The sequence below is a fragment of the Molothrus ater genome, chromosome 8, assembly GCF_012460135.2.
Source record: "Molothrus ater isolate BHLD 08-10-18 breed brown headed cowbird chromosome 8, BPBGC_Mater_1.1, whole genome shotgun sequence".
Lineage (NCBI taxonomy): Eukaryota > Metazoa > Chordata > Aves > Passeriformes > Icteridae > Molothrus > Molothrus ater.
In genome coordinates, this window is record NC_050485.2 from 24,373,305 (window position 1) to 24,389,795 (window position 16,491).

The 16,491-nt window shown below is 40.7% G+C and overlaps 1 long non-coding RNA gene across 2 annotated transcripts in view; it reads right to left on the reverse strand.

Annotated features, from left to right (window-relative positions):
- Positions 1-212: 212 nt before the first annotated feature.
- The window catches only part of LOC118688597 (uncharacterized), a 45,422-nt gene continuing 29,143 nt past the window's right edge, over positions 213-16,491 (reverse strand). For both annotated transcript variants that reach the window (XR_004980484.2, XR_008508499.1), the window contains one exon: positions 213-403. This is a non-coding gene — a long non-coding RNA (uncharacterized LOC118688597). The remainder of the gene's footprint in view (positions 404-16,491) is intronic.

Consider the following 16,491-nt stretch of genomic DNA (forward strand, 5'->3'; position numbering starts at 1 on the left):
TTTCTGTTAAAATAGTCATTCCCTTTCCCAAAGAGGTGTATTTGTAAGCTTGGCTGGTCTCAGGTGACATGGATGCCACTGATTTAATAGCAGGAACAGGTAAATGTGCATGTGAAAGGGGACAAGCATTTTCAGTAGAACTGATGCATGCTTAAATGAACAAACAGTACAGATGCAGAATAACAGTTTTTATTGGACTTACAACCCTCTGCACTATTTGATATATCCATGAGTACAGTCCGCCATCACTGGACCCATTACTTGTGAAAGCCACTTTTTTTCTTTTTCTTTGTTTTTTTTTTTTTTTTTCCCCTCTGAATTCTTAGGCTGGAAGTATTAACTTATTATATCAGATGCTGCTTCAGTCTTTCTGACTTAGGATGGTTTCCAAGACGTCGTTTACCTAAGGTGAGAAAGAGAAATTATTCTATTGTAAGAAGCTTAAGAGATCATTTGCCTTTCATGTGAGTTGATTGATTCAGCTAGTGCAGATCACAGATGGGCAAATGATTTGACTACCAGCTGAGCTGGGATAGGAGTGGTAGGTTCAAGTTTCTACTCTGCTCTAGAGTTAATCCATTGCCAAAATCAGAGGTGTTCAGAAGCCTAACTCTGAAGAGGGGGTTAGAGATGCAAGTGTTTGATTTGGATATCACAATCTCTGAAGTCCCCTCTTGTTTGAAGGCATATGTAAATACCTTTCTATTGTGTCTGGAGCTTGGAAACTTTAAAGGTTCTTAGTAATAAATGGCTGGGACATTTGTCTAGAGAACAAAACTCATGCAAGGTACAGGTTATCAACTATTGGAATAAATTAGCCTCCAAACTCATGTGAATGCCCTCCTTCAGACATAAAGTGGCCTTATGTTAGAGGAATGAGTGGCAGGGCTTTAAAACTTCCAGGACAATGATATCCATTTGGGAATGTAAGGAACCCTTCATGTGTGCTGCCTCCCTGCCACTAGCTAATCTCCCTCATTTTTCTGAGCATTCTCATGATGAAATGACCCACAGTTAAGTCTCCTAGGCAATTACCTGAGCATAATCCTCACAAACACTGATGGCAACAAATGCAAAACCCTTTCTCCACAACTGTAACTGCTGTCAATATTTCCTATCTCTGGCAGCAATCCTACCTGAAGTCTCATTCCCTCCAGCTGTGCTATTCAACCATCTGTGCCAAGTTTCAAAGAATCCTTTGCATCCTGCTATATCTGTTTGTCTTTTCTACACAGATCTATTTTGAGGCTCAGGCCCTGTCTCACATGGGCATTCCAGTGGTGTTGCATACCAAGGCAGACAACTGCAGCAGTGGGTTGTGTAGATGTTGAGCTGAAGAGCAAGGCCTGTGTATTGGACTGTTCCAAGGGAAAAATTAGCAGTGAATTGGTCTTCATGTTATCTTTTGCACCTCAGTAATTTTTCACCTACACGTGAACAGACAGATCAACACTGAGCTCTGAAGGAAAGAATTTGTTGCATTAACACATAATTATTGGGGAACCCTGTATCATCACATAAATATAAACCTCCTTCTCTGTGCAACAGGATAGCCATCTGTCCTGGGGTATTTAACCTCTAGACCTAACAGCACAAGGACAAAACCAGAAAAACCTTTCTATTAGAGCACAGGGATCAGAGGAGCCATGTGTAATTACTAGCCATTAAATAAAGTATGCCCCTAAGTCTTCAAATGCCAAGGCACATGTGTAATTAGCTGATAAATAGCAAATGAATAATTAGCCAGCAGCAAAATGCAGAGGAGCAGAGGGATGCTGTTCACCTTCCCTTTCTTCTTGCAGGGAAGAGCACTATGCACATTGCTTACTTTAATGAAAAGTTGGTTATTGGGTTAAAGGCAGAGGACTATCAGAACTGGGACACTGCACTTCACAGGATTTACTGTCTTATGAACCACTGGTGATATTTATATAGTTTGGAGATGAATGGTGGTCATGCCCTCTGTTATTTCATGTGGGTTGTGTCTGTTCCACATCCCACTCTGAGGGATGTGGAACAGAAGCTGCTGCTTCCCACCCATGGAAATTATCAGCCTTGGGATGTTTGTAGGACTGGGTTTTTGGGTCCAGCTCTGTAGGATTGAGGCTAGATTTCCAGCTGTCTGGTGCTGGTACAATGCTGATGATACAAGGATTGCTCCATCATCCTGACTTACAACCCTTGTGATGATGGCAAGGAATGGACCCTTATTCCAGTCACTGTGCTGAGCTACAGCACATCAGCTGAGTTGCTGTGGACTGTCCTTGACTGCTGGGTTAAAAAACAAGCAAACAACATAAGTCAATTCATTTTAATCTCTTTTCTTTGCAGTCTAAACTGTGCTAGATAATCTCACCCATTTTATGATGAGTTTCCATGGATGTTTACAGTACTTCAGAAATGTAATCAATCAGATGCCTCTATGAGCTTCTTATATTTTAATAATTACTAAATCTTTAAAAAATAGCTTCCCTTAAGACGCATGAATATTTCTAGATTTGACAAAAGTTGGAGTGAAACAAAAAGAATCAGACTTAAGAGGTGGCATCAGATTTCTTTCAACTAACTCCCCAGATTGGGAAATTTCATATGAAAGGGTGTATTGAAAGGTGTATTGATTGTTCTGAGTGCCTGAAAATCCCACCATGTTTAGGAATGGAACTCTGGTCTAACAATCTGAAGCAGACTCACTGCACCGTGTCCAAGAAATGGGTTGTTGAATGGAATTACTTGTTTGCTTGCACTGTGTTACTCAGCCTTTAGATGTCTCCTGCTGCTGAAATCAGCTTGGAAAGGGCACTCCGTGGTTATTAAGGAAAAGGGAATCTAAGTTTTGCTGAAGCCTCTTTCTGTTACCTTTAATGGATGACTTTTTATGTGGCATTCTTTTTGAGAAAATATCTAATTCCATACACCATGGATGATAACAAGGGTGGGTAGTAGTGCTTCTAGCTCCCAAATCAGTTGAAGCATTTCTTCCCAAAGCAGCTTTTTGGAACTCTGAAGCTTATGATTATGTCTAAATATAACATTTTCAGCAAAGTATAAATGTATTTCTAAAGTTTGAGCACATAGAAATTAATTCCTGATCATGGAACAGCAGATTTTTTAAACATTAGATTAATATAAGAAGAAATAGAATTGGCATGCTGGAAGTGACTTTAGAATGACTCTTTTATAAGTACATACATAAAAATTATTTCATATGCATAAGCTTTTCCTCTCAAATAATCCTGCAGCATTTTGCAGATGGATGTACTAACTATAGCCAATGAAAAACTGAACATTAAAATGCAACCTGAGAAGTGCTAAGATTCAGAGAAATTTGCAGATTTTGAGAAAATTGAAGGCTTGCTTGCTCCAGAAATTGTTTTTGAATGCTGAGTTTTATTTTCCTCTCTCTGGTTGGTGTAAAATTGTCCCCACTAAAGATGCAATTTTTTTTCCTACAAAAATTTTTTGAGGATCTTTTGTGTTTTGCATGATTTTTCCTTTCCCCTCCCCCAAAATACACTCAGCATGAGCTGATGTCAATCTGATAGTGTTGAGTACAGCAGTGACTCCACCACACAGCTTTAACTTTTGGAGTCAAGGGTATGAAATAGCAAATCAGAATCAGGAAATTTATGTGAGCTGTGGTTCAGAGGGTTTAAATCTGTTTGGGAGAAGAAGGCTTATACCCTGCTTCTTTCAATTAGTGCACTGCTGTTTTGATTATCAGGATTAATGATCTTGACTTTTGGCTCTCAATCAAAGAACTGTGTCTCCAGTGCAATTCATTTCTCTTGCTGAATAGCTGGTTTAGAAGCCATTAAATAACCTCCAGAATCTCCAGTGTTGCTAGAAGCAGCTAAGACTGAAGCTGCAGACATTTTCTGGTTGGATTTGATTAGGTAGTTTCTTTATCCCACTGCACATCTGGAAAATTCCAAAGCTTTCTGTGTAGAGAACTCTCTGGATATATTTGTGTTGGAATGACCTGTGGAAGGAGATGTGTGAAATAGGCAGAAATCATCATTGCAAAGTGTTTGACCAGAGCCTGTAAGGCTGAAGGAAACTTGTTTTAAGATGTCAGCCTTCACCAAAAATATAAAAAGTTGGACATCTTACAGAAGGAGCAGTTCTTTAAAGAACTGACCTAACTTTTCACTCCAAAAGCTTTGGAAGCAGATGTGTTTTTAAACAATTTGGAAGACATGATTTATATCACCCTTAAGAAAAACTAAGGTCTATTGGGATTGGTTTAGATCGAAGTGGTCATTCCTGAGGGTATAGAAATAGATCAGACAAGGTCATTTGCTAACTGTATCTTCTGCAATTCTTTGATTATATCTCATTTCGTACTCTATCCTGGGATGTGAAAGCGTTGGAATATTTGGAACTTCTCCTCAATGATGTTTTGCTCACTTGTATGATGGGAAGGTCTCACCATGTAATGTTGGGGTGTTAATGAGCTGACCTCTATAGAAGACACAAAATGTGGTACATTGCACTGTTGAACTCATGCCTAGTTTTTAATTTGTATGAGTTATTAGGGCTTAATTTTAGACTGCTCTGAAGATGCTAAATCTAAGTGCTAATTTTTAATTGCAGAGGCAGAGATGAAAATGCTTACATATTTAGAGTAGCTGAGTTAACTCATCATACTTCTCAAGGCAGTTTGATCATTTCTGTCAGCTAATATTGTCCTCCTAGTAGTTTTGACTATGCTAGAAAACTATTATTGTTTCATTTCCTGAGAAGAATTTTGCACAATATGTGTGGACAGAGGGAAGAATTCATGCTTAAAAAACCTTTGCTTGAAAAAATGAGTTTGATTTACTCTTAAGGATTTCCAGGCCAGCATTCTCATCCCAAGGCTCCTGTGATCATGGAGTATATGAGATTTTCTGATACTCATACTCATGAAGATTCAGGGAGTTAAAAGTGAAGTTGGGACTGCGTTATTCTCTGAAATCAGAAAAATGAAAAGCACAAGGGGTATTTTATGATTTCACTCTGAAATCGTGACACCAAATGGTTGCATAAATTAAGTGACAGAACAACCAGCTGCTTGATGGATACCATGAGCTCCATCAGGCCAACAGGATTGTTCTTCTTTGGTGCCATGCAGGAGTGAGAATGAGTGTAAATGGTTTTTCCTCTGATTTTCTTGACCAATCCCTTAAGCTTTCTTTCTGTAGTCTCCTAGCATGTTGAGAACTGAAATCATTCTTTGGGTCTCAGATATTTGGATAGAAACTAGAGGTTTGGGCTTGGATCTTGACTATAGCCATAAATATTCTATACTGCTTCCTTGGAGCAAACCAGTAGTGAAGGCAGGGCTCAGCTCTAAACATCCTCCTAAAGACCCCACATCTGAAGCCTAGGAGGAAGATTTCATCTTGTTCTTACCTTGCTCCAGTTTTGTGCCACAGCTGGTGGCACAAATGGTTTCCATAATGTATCTTGATTTGCTTATACACCATTTCACAGGCTTCAGGTTTCTTATCTCATTTTCTGACTGGCAGTAAATCACATACTATCTGTCTAGCTGTAGGGATAGACAGACATGCCTTAATTGAGCTCAGTCTATGGTTGCATAAGACAAGTTATGTCTACTTTCCCTTTCCATCCAGGCTTGAGGATCTCAGAGATGGCAGTAAACAAAAGATAAGGATGAAATTCCTTGGAGGACTGAAAAGGCTTCTTGTCAGTCCACACTAGATTGCCTTTAAGAGTTAGATTTCATGAGGAAAGCAGGCTGAGGCCTCCAAAGTATTAATCTAAGCCAGTGCCATGTGTAGGGAGTATGAATCTCTGCAAATGGTTCTACTGGGGGATGAGAAACCAGATGCAGATCCCACAGTGCATCACAGATTCTCTCTGCTGTTTGCCACCACAGCAGTTCACAGGGACAGCCCTTCATGGCCTGACCTCCAGGGAGGCACAAGCAGGGCAGAGAAGCACTGCACCAAGAGCTACTAGACAGAACCCAGCAGCCAGAAAGGGGAGGTTCCTCATCTTTGCATTGCAGTGAATCTCTCTGCAGAGATTCGCATTACGAGAAAATCTCTGGGAAAGGGTAAATCTCAGTGGCTTCAAAAGCCAGGCTTCCATGGAGTTCCTTAGAGTGCTTTCAAAGCAAGCTGTCTTAGCCTATTTCATGGGTGCTCATCAGCCCAGAAGAAGCTTCTGGAGAAAGATTTCTGCTGAAATTGCTGTCTTTGTTAGACTCTTGGCTGTAGAAGTTTTGTAAGGATGTCCTTTGAAGGCCTTTCTGGAGACAAGGACTTAAAATACCCAAGAAAATGTAGATATTTATAAATGAAAAAATTACCAAAGACTTTAGATAGCTCATGTGATTGGACCCTACAAATATACTTTATATCCAGCCCCTGTTATGGCAACAGTCCACCACACATTTCCTTTCATGGATTTCTGAGGCTGTTCTGGAGCTTGGTGGGAGACCCTCTGGTGTTTGGATCGCCTCCTAGAGACTGCAGTGACTTGTTTTGTGTTCACAGACTTCTGACTGTCACTAATGGCCAAACAGCAGGGAGCTAAGAGCAGAATGGTGAGGAGGGTGCAGAGGAAAGGTCTTTCACCCCATGTTCCTGAGGTTGCCTTAATTAAGGCATAAAGGGCAAGCAGGGTTTTTCCTCTTATGCACATTGAAAACAACTGCTTGTATGTGTCAAAAACATTTCATTCCCTTTGTGGCCTTCTCTGTGTATTGATTTGTTCAATTAGTAGTGCATGGCATGTTTTTCTTTTTAACAAAGCGGTGTGGACTTTTGACATTCAAAGGATTGGACAATGCACAGGAAGCACACAAGCTGTTGGAAATAGTCTTTGGTACAGAAATCCCTGGGTCTCTTTTCACCCAATACTTACAGTTTCTACAAAGCACAGAGTACTCCACTTTTTCTGTCTTTGCAAAGTATTTATGGCAATAGAGACATACTTTGTTACCTGTAATTGTTGAGACCATCATAATGCCGCTAACTGCAAGACAAAGAAATGAATTCTATAAAGAAAGAAACCAAATTCAAACAACTTTAGTTGTTTTGTTTCTGAAGTGTTGACATCAAATACCAGACATCAAATGGAGTGAAACAAAGTCCCTAATGTCTTGTTTTTTTGAAAAGATGTAATGATCTCTCCCTCTCTGACAGACAATTTATTTTTGGTGACATTCAAAGCTCTGTTTCCTTTGCTCCTGGTAATGGGAGGATGTGCCCCTGAAATGTGTCTGTATGGAACAAGGTTGGAGTTTGAACTGAATGTTTTAAGAAGGATAATCAAACATTTGTGCTGCTGTGTTCTTCCCACTCTGCCAGATGTGAGGCAGAGACACTGCTTGATCAGAGCACAGAGGCCGAGGTCTGGCCCCCTCGGTGACTGACTGACGGCACAGCCGTTCCGACCCTCCTGCACTACCTCTGCCTTCCTCTCTTTCATCTTGCAGTGTTGGACTGTAACTGGACAGTTCTTCAGCCAGATTCCAGAGGAGCTTTCTGGGCTCCTCTGTTTCATTTTCACTGTTCAGAGCTTGAGGTTTTATAGAATTAATATGACTTCTAACTGGAATGGGCAAAGCATTTAAAGAAGCAATAAAAATGTTGGTAACTAATTTTCCCTCTTTACTACATTTTCCTGCTGTATAGATTGCTCAGACGGGAACTCATGTTGGTGGAGGAATGGAACCTGGATATTTCTGCTCAGAACTGGAGGGGTCTCTGTCAGACTAAAGCAAACCTGAAAGGAGCCCTTGGCAATATGTGAGGGTTGGGATACTGCTGGCTTTAGGAAGCTGTGCTGACACTTGTCAGCTTGGCATAACTCAATAAGGCTGGCCGTGTGCAGTTAAAAGTCTTTGTAACTCACTAAGCAAATTTTGCCTCAAGGTTAAAGTGCCAAATTCCAGTAGAATTTAAATATATCTTCATTAGCATCTTAGAAAATCCCATCATCAGTGACCTGCTGGGTAGCCTCCTTTTACTGTATGTTGTTTTAACTGCCCTTTTGTTTTAATTTTTTGAAATGAACTGGGCTGATGCTCATCAGGAATTAAATGTCTCATTTCTTGGTAGAGACATGGAGATCAGTAATTTAAACATTTTCTCTGAAAGAGGTAGGGGAAATTCCATTTTAAAATTTCATGAAACCAAAATTACTTGTGCTACAGGGGTTTAGCTAGGCCAACTTGAGTCCTGTAAGTCTCATAAGATGCTTATTTCAGGTTGGTCTGTATGTGGATTGCTAGTTCCTGATTTTAGGGAACACTGACTAGTCAGTATCTGAGGCCTTAAGAACTATTTAGGTTAGGTGAAAACATAGGTGGTGCAACTAAACTTTCCTGATATAATTGCATTCATCCAGTGAATGTAGGCCAGCCTTTCTTTCAGTTAGATTGCCCCAAAAGTCCCTTTCTTTTGAAATACATGCTCACTTGAAGAACCTCCCATGCATAACTAAACAGTCAGTCTAATTTGAGAGTCATGATTTCCTTATCTTTCACTAAAAGGGAAGTTTCATTTTTCCCTCCTTCTACCCAAAAGGAAGAAGGCTGAAAACCATTCCCCTGGAAAGTGGTATGAGCACTTACAAATCAGAACAAGGTAGCAGTGAGACAGAGGATCTCAATATAGCCCTATTTGGACTTTGGGAAGTAGAAAATGAATTTATTTCTAAGGCTTTTTGTTTAGGTGACATGTAACCAACATTTTTTATCTTCACACTCGAAATACTCTGTCTCATCCATTTTTTTTTCTTGTACTCTTGCTTTTTTTTCTCAGTGTGCTGAATACTGTGGTCTCCAGAAGAATGTGGGACAGACATCCATTGTCATATGAGCTGTGAAGGACCCTAGAGATAAAATTATACAGTTAGAGCTGTTGCTGACAGCTCATTGAATTCTGACAGCTTTGCTCAGGAGAGGAATAAATTTATTGAGATGTATTAAACTCTTCATCCCTATCTTGGAAAGGGAGTCCTCTCATGGCTGCAGAAGGACAGTGCTGAAAAGGATTTAAAATACCCAAGAAAATGTAGATATTTGTGAATGAAAAAATTACCAAAGACTGTAGATGGCTGTACAGTGTCTTAGAGAGATTGGGCCTCAGCTGCCCATCTGACAGTAGCAGAGTTGCCTGGCTGGGTTCCCCTTGTTCTGCTCAAGGGGGTTCCCTTGTGGAATTGAGTGCCAGCAGCCATCAGATTGAGGAAGGGCTGAAATCCTCTACCTGCTCCTGCTGGGGTGCTCATAGCAGGACCCAGGTCTGTGTGCAGGATTAGGGTGGCCTTGGGCAGCTTACAAGGGGCAAATCCCAAACAGCTGTAACTCCTTGAGAGCCTCTGGGTCCATCTGATGTGTGACATGAGGACACAGCTCACTCATCTGAGGGCATTTCTGGCCTGATGAATATTCCAAACATGGTCATTTCATACAGAACCCTGTGAACCTCTTCACCAGAGCAATTTCTGCTCTGAAAACAAAACTGTCCCCTCTTTAATGGGCAGATCTGATATAACACAATGACCTTGGTGCTCTTGGGAAGCTTCACTCAATCTTCTGCTGAAGGCGACTGTTCATTCACTCTGCAGCATAATTGCCCTATTTCAAGGCTAGAGCCACCTTCCCTTGGGACAGGTTTCACCTTTGCTCAGCTGAGCATGTGTAGGAGTGATCCACAGGAGCACATGGAAAGCAATTTAAAGCAGCAAATTCCCTGCTGCTTTCAGAAGCTGTTAAATCAGGCAGCTCTGGAGTGAAGAGGTGGTACAATGCAAGAAATTCTCCTATTCTGAATAGTTTTTTCTGTTGTGAGCTGACATGGCTGTTTTCCTCCAATGCTAAATTCTTCCAGTATAAATTTTTCAACAAGGATTTTCTTTTTTCTTAACAGCAGTGGAAGGAAAAAAAAAAAAAAAAAACAAAAACAAGATAAAGGTGGGAATTTTGATGAATATGCTATGTATTTGTAGTCTGGCATTTCCTCTAACTCAATAGATCTATAATAATAAAAAAGATGTTTGGATACAGACAAGCAATATTTTTACCACTTCTTTGGCATGGATTGATGGAAAGACTATGTCTGGCTGTTCTGTCTTGAATGACAGAAATAGGTCATGAGGCTGAGTGAAGTTAATAAATGATAAAGGGTACTGGTCCAGATTCTGCCTGCCTCCTACACAGCAAGGGTTTTAATTCAGGCATAAACATCTCCCTGTGATTTGCAGTGGGCTGTGCTGATGTGTGACCCACAGGATGAGGCAGCTCATGCTATAGAAATGAAGATCTTTGTTCTGGTGGAATGTCCAGTGGATGTGGTCCTTAGACACTGCTATGGTGCACTCTTCCCATCACTTCCAAGTGATCAAAAGTTTGTTAGTTGAAGCCTTCAGCGTCTGTTGGTTGTGGATGGTTTGGTTGAGATTCTGCTTGCCCTTAATCCCTCCTGATGCCAAGTTAACCAGACCTGGCTAAACACCTTCACTTTGAGCACTTGGCTTCCTCAGCCTTGTTTTGCTACTTACCACACGTACAGTGAAACCACAGAGCTGATTTTATGCATGAACTGGTGGATTTGATTGGTTTGATTTTTCTGGGGACCTTGAAATACTTTCACCAACATGAGTTAGCTCCTTCTGATATGCATAAACATTTCAGTTCTGTTTAGGAGAAATACCCCAAATAGATTGAGAACAGCTGTGCATGGAGGACCAGTTTGGACTGGTTTTTATTGTTAATTTGTGATTAATGGATAGACACAGTCTGCAAATGAGTACACCCTGTGCTACTTCTAGAAGTCTGTAGAAATAATCTGCTGGATTTCTTGTTTGACCTATTTTACATAAAATTCCTGGGCAGTGTAACAGGTATTAAATCAATAAAGATATGTGCAAATAGAATACCATAAACTTCTCCCAACTCTAATGAAAAAGAGAATACTCTTTCAGATTTTTAATTTTGTGTTTTGCTAGCTGATAGCACTCATTACAGAGGTCTCTCTGCTCTAAAATTGGATAGAAAGATTTCAATTGAGTAATGCTTAAAGTTTCCATTTGTAAACAGCTCATTAACAATTTCTTTTAACTAAATGGTTATTAAAATATTATCTTTCTCTCCATCAGATCAATAGGCCCTTCTCCAGAGGTGTGTGTAGCCGACTGTAACAAACAGTGTTCATGTTTTTACTGGGCCTGTGCTATTCATGGCTTGTCTATGGTTTGCTAGTGGTTAATGTCCATAGCAAAGATATCAAATAAAATGTGATTTATCTCTTGTGCCTGACCAGTCTGTTGGTGTACTGTTATGGGGACTCCACTGAACAACCCACTATATCCAAGGGTGGCCTGACTTTATCAGGGGCATGTACCAACAGTGTAAGAGAGTTGAATCCTTTATTATAATTTAGGAAGAGACCCCCACCCCCTCCCCTCCTGGATATCTCTGCTTTCAGGTGATCATGCTGCTGGTAGCTGCATTTAAGCTGATTTTAAAGCAATACACAGCCAAGCTCAAACCACCAATGAAATTTGCTCAAATAGTCATTCAGTGTGCACCAAATGCAATTCTTACCCAACAGGAGTCCCTGTGGGCAGAGAACAGTTCCAGCCCACTGACTGATCCCAGAAGTTACAGTGGAGTCTTCCCTAACTTGTCTCCATCCTTAATTCACCATTATACTATTTCTTTCCTTTTAGGTAGAGCCTGAGTGACTCCAGTCATATGTACCTTTGTTTCTGATTGGTAAAAGCCTCTTGCTCTGCTCTGAAAAATATAGTCAGTGCAGTAGAGAGCACATGCTGAGCGAGGAGTGCTTGTACCTTGGAGGCAGGTAGCTTTGGGGTGGAGGTGTGGGTGCACCAAGCTCATCTGCAGAGAGCTGTTTTGCCACAGATGCTGGTTCAGCAGCAAGGCATCTCCTGTCTCCTTTGGTTGACAGCTGCTGTGTGATTTATCAGCTGTGTGGTACCATTGGCTTCCCATCCCTGCAATGGTTACAGCAGAGCCTGGCTGCCATGTCTCCAGCTGCTCCCACCTTTGTCTCATCCCTCTTAGTCTGTACACAGGGTTGCAGGCTGCTTGTGTTGTGTGGGGAATCATTGTGGAGTACATTTTGCACATGCCAATTGCATTCCATCCTATAAATTCTGTGCTAACTTCTGCTGGAATGTGAATAATATAACTTCCCAGTTTTCTCTAATTTTGCCCACAGTCATCATCCCACACAATTGTGCTAATTGCCCTTTTTAATATAAAGGAAACAGTAGTTGAGAACTAAGGTTTGTTATAATAAATTTCCTGGAACATTAAGTAATTTGTTTCTCACAGAGCTGTTTCTCTCTGTACTCCTGGTTTCAATCACTATATACTCAAGTCCATCAGTATCTTGCAATATAGCAGAGGGATTAGCTTGAAAACTCCTAACTACCTGTCAGTGGAAAGACAGGGACAATATTTAATTTAAGCCCTTCAGTAGCTCATCATTCATCATTGTTTTGATTTTAGATGCCACACTACAACTCTAAGATTGTTTCTCAGTGCTGGAGGGAGTACTGTGAACCTGGCCCATGTGACTTGTTTACAGGAAGCCAATGTTACAGCAAGGAGGAGAAATTTGATCTCTCAAGTCCTTGACTGGGCTAATAACTGGGACCCTGCCCCCATTTGTGTCAGCAAACAGCTTTGGTTCCTGTTTTCTGTCTTATGGATAAGAAAGAAATTCACTAAGAAGTGAAACCCCCAAACTCTTGAGAGATCAATGGCAGAGCTGGCACCAGCTGTAAGCCACAGAGAGCTTTTGATGCAAGATGTTGCCTTGCTGTTTTTAAACATGTTCAATTAAAACTGTTTGAGTTTTGTGCACCTTACTTTTTTGTCTAAATTATATGCAGCTTTCCTGTTATCTGCTGCATAAATTGCCAATCTGGCACCCTCCAAAAGCTGCTTTCTCTGGAGGATGAAGCTTTTAAAACAAAACAACCCACCATCACCACACCATCTACAACAAACCAGCACCCTAACCCCAAGAGCAAAACAAGCCAAAACCCCAAACTGTAAATTCATGTCTGCAATGCCCTTGGAAGCAAAATTGTAATGACAGCTGCCCACTTGCCCTCTAGACTCACAAACCAAGTAGGTTTCTTTGAGAAGCCTAAGTGTGTTTTTGTGTGTCCTCATTCTGTAACCAAACCTTGGGCTGAAGTTGCACCTTTGAGGTCACTATCTCAGAATTTGTCTTAACTTTCAAGAAGTTGCACCAGGAACATCAAAATGTGTGAAGACTGCTTTCTTGCATGGTTGTTGTGTCTTTTTGTCTCCCGTCTGTAGGACTGAGAGGGAGAGGAAGAGCTGAATTTTCTGATGTCTAACAGAAGAACATTTTCCTGGAAGAGGTGAATTTGGGAGTATCTTTTCTATCCAACTACTTGTACTGAAACTCTTTGAGGAGGTTCATGTCTCTGAAACCTCCCCTGGTTCATGAAACTGGTTTGAAAATAACTAGTTAATAAAAAAAAAAAAAGAAAATAGGATGAGTGGAAGGGGTAGGAACTCCCGAAAGGATTTCCAAATTGTAATGAACATGTCAGAGGGCATATAGATCTGTGAATTAATACCATTAAACTGTACTGCCTGGAGTAAGATTTGCTGCAGAGATTACTTTCAGAAATAGGAAGTTTTCTTCTCCAGATATATAGATATTGGGCTGTGCACTGAGAGTGGAGATACCAAGGTTTACTGTAGCTGCCTTTGCTCCATGTTTGGGTTGCTGCAATGCATTTTCTGCAGAGGTGTTAGAATAAATTAAACTGAATTCCTCAGGGGTTGTGCTTGCTGGGATGACATGAAAGTCAACCCTGGCTGTTGTCCCAGGAGACGTATGTGGGAGCAGATTTGTCTGTGTGATTTTACTGGTTTACTTTGAATTAAGCACTCAAACTCAGTTCACTTTGCTAAAAGCAAAATATGTTGCAGCACTGCTATAACTTGAGAGTTAAAAAAAAAGGTGAGCTCTCCATACTGACTGATTGGGAGTTTCCTTCTCTGCCAGAGGGGTTTAACTGGAGTGTTGGACTGACCTTCTACCCTTGTAGTAGTGCAGCAGACAGCATGGACTTTGCTTTTGAAATCAGTATTGCTTGAAATGGTGGAAAGCTTGGAGATGGAACTAATGGAAATGTGTTACTCTCATTACTCACATGATTGCTTCCTTCCCTTACAGACATGGCTTTGTTATGGTCTAAGCAGTTTGTTAAGTCAACTGAGACACTGGGTACATGACAAGAGCCCTGGTGTTGGTGTAATTATAGACTGCTCCCAATGTTTGGTGGATCTAATGAAAGTGTGGGCCAGCATCTTCCAAAAATTTGGTCCTGATAGTCTTTTAAGAGGTGCTTGTGCTTCAGCACCAGATGTCATTATGAGAATTTAATGAATACCTATATGGTTACTTTACAGCTGACACCCAAGATGGAATAGCTGTGCACATAATCAACTCATGGGTTTTGAACAGTTGTTGAAAAAAAAGTCCATGTTTGCTTCTTAGGGTTCTTATAGGGGAATAAAGACACTTCACATTTGTCTTATTCTGAGAACTTTTTCTCCAAATTCTCAATGTTTTTCCGTTCCCTGCTCACCCGGTTGGGAAATGATTTAAGCTTGTGTTAACTACTCATCATTTTGAAAGTTCTTTTTCTCCCCATCTGTGTTATTTTATAATAAGGAGACTTTCAATTGTTTCATCTTTGCTTAGTAGTGATACAACTGTTAATCAGGTGTTAACCAGGGGAACTAGCTCATTGCTTTCCTCACGTATCTTTATCTTGCAGGATAAGCAGCCAGATTTTTGCTCTCTGATTGCTCCAAATTTCCTATCACAAACTTCTCCTCCAGCCATTTTTTTTTCTGATTTTACCTATGTGACTGCTTTTTTTCTTTATTAAATGTTGTGTTTAATGGGAGTTGTTTTATTAGCAGCACTGAGAATTGGGCTGCTTTACCCTAGGGTTAGGGAAAGAATTCATTAAAAAAAAAATTTAAAAAATCATCCAAGCAGAAGAAAAGCAACATGTTCACACTCAAAGAGGAGAGACAGTTGGCTAACTGGTTTTGCTTGGCACATGGAGTTCTTCTGCCTGCCACCAGTCTGTACTCTGCCTAGAAATAACATTCTCACTCATGTTGCACCCTGATTTGGCTCTGTGGCTTTATTTGGTAAAGAAACTGCTGGAATATCTGATACCACTCTTCAGCCTGGGACATAACACTCCTGTGTGAATTGGCTCTTATTCCTAACTCTTGCTGGGCCTGGGCTTTGCTGCCAGGCTACATGCTTGTATTGCAACTTGCCACTAACAGCTGGTAATAAATATAGAGCTTTCTGCTTATTGTCCTTGATATCTAATTATATTCTGAGCTGTTTTTCTTCAATGCACCTCATAATGTCATTCTGTAAAAGATGAGGAAGACAAGTTTTAATGATTCCCTGCTTAAAAGTAAAAGATGACAGTCACAGTGGTGAACAATCCTGTTATGTTGCTCCTATTACACTTCCTGGTGTGTACTCAGTGGATAATAAGGACCACTGCTCGATGGCCAAAGATGAAATTTTTATGATCATGCCCTAGAACTTTGATAGTTTTCAGTTTCCCATTAAGGATGATGTGGTTTTAGTGTGCTAAGCACATGTAGCCCCTGATGCTTTCAGAACAGGGGGTTTAATGGGGTATCTCAGCAGCTCTGTCCAGCCAGAGGAAGCAGGAGTCACTATAGCAGTGGGTTTTGATGGAGTTGGGCATAACATATGGAGGGCAATGGTGCTTCAGATAAAGAACGGAAACTTGGGATGGAAAAGCATCCTGCAGACTGGCCAGCAATGAGGTGAGTGTACACCTGTAACCACTGCAGCATGGATGGATCTGCCAGGAAGGTCATTAAAGAAATCAATGTGACCTTGACAAGCACGTGGCCTGGTCAGACAGTATTGATTCACTGATGACATGCTGTTGCATAATCCTCTCCTATTTGGGTCTGATGGTTTCTAGACATGATTGATTTTAATGTTTGCCAGGAAGCACATAAGAAACAAAGAACATAAATTATTCTGTGAAAGTTGGTTCTTGAAAGTAAAAATGTTTTGGACAGCAGACGAGAATTCTGTAGCAGATTGACAGATTTGTGTATCCTTTTCTTTTTGTTCATCGTATTTTGAATCTTAATGCTAACGTCTCATAGAGTCACAGAAATTTTTGGGTTAGAGAGGACCTTAAAGCCTTCTCTTCTGCAGGATGAACAGTTGCAGCTCTGTGTATTCACAAGGGAGGTGCTCCGGCCCTCTGATAATTTTTGTGGTCCTTCTCTAGACTTGCTCCATGTCTGTGCTGAGTGCTCCAGAGCTGGACACAGTGCTCCAGGAGGGGTCTCAGAGACCAGAAATAAAGCACAATAAATCTTGTGGTCCTCAAGGATGACAAAAGATCCACTCTTCCTTCCCACCACAC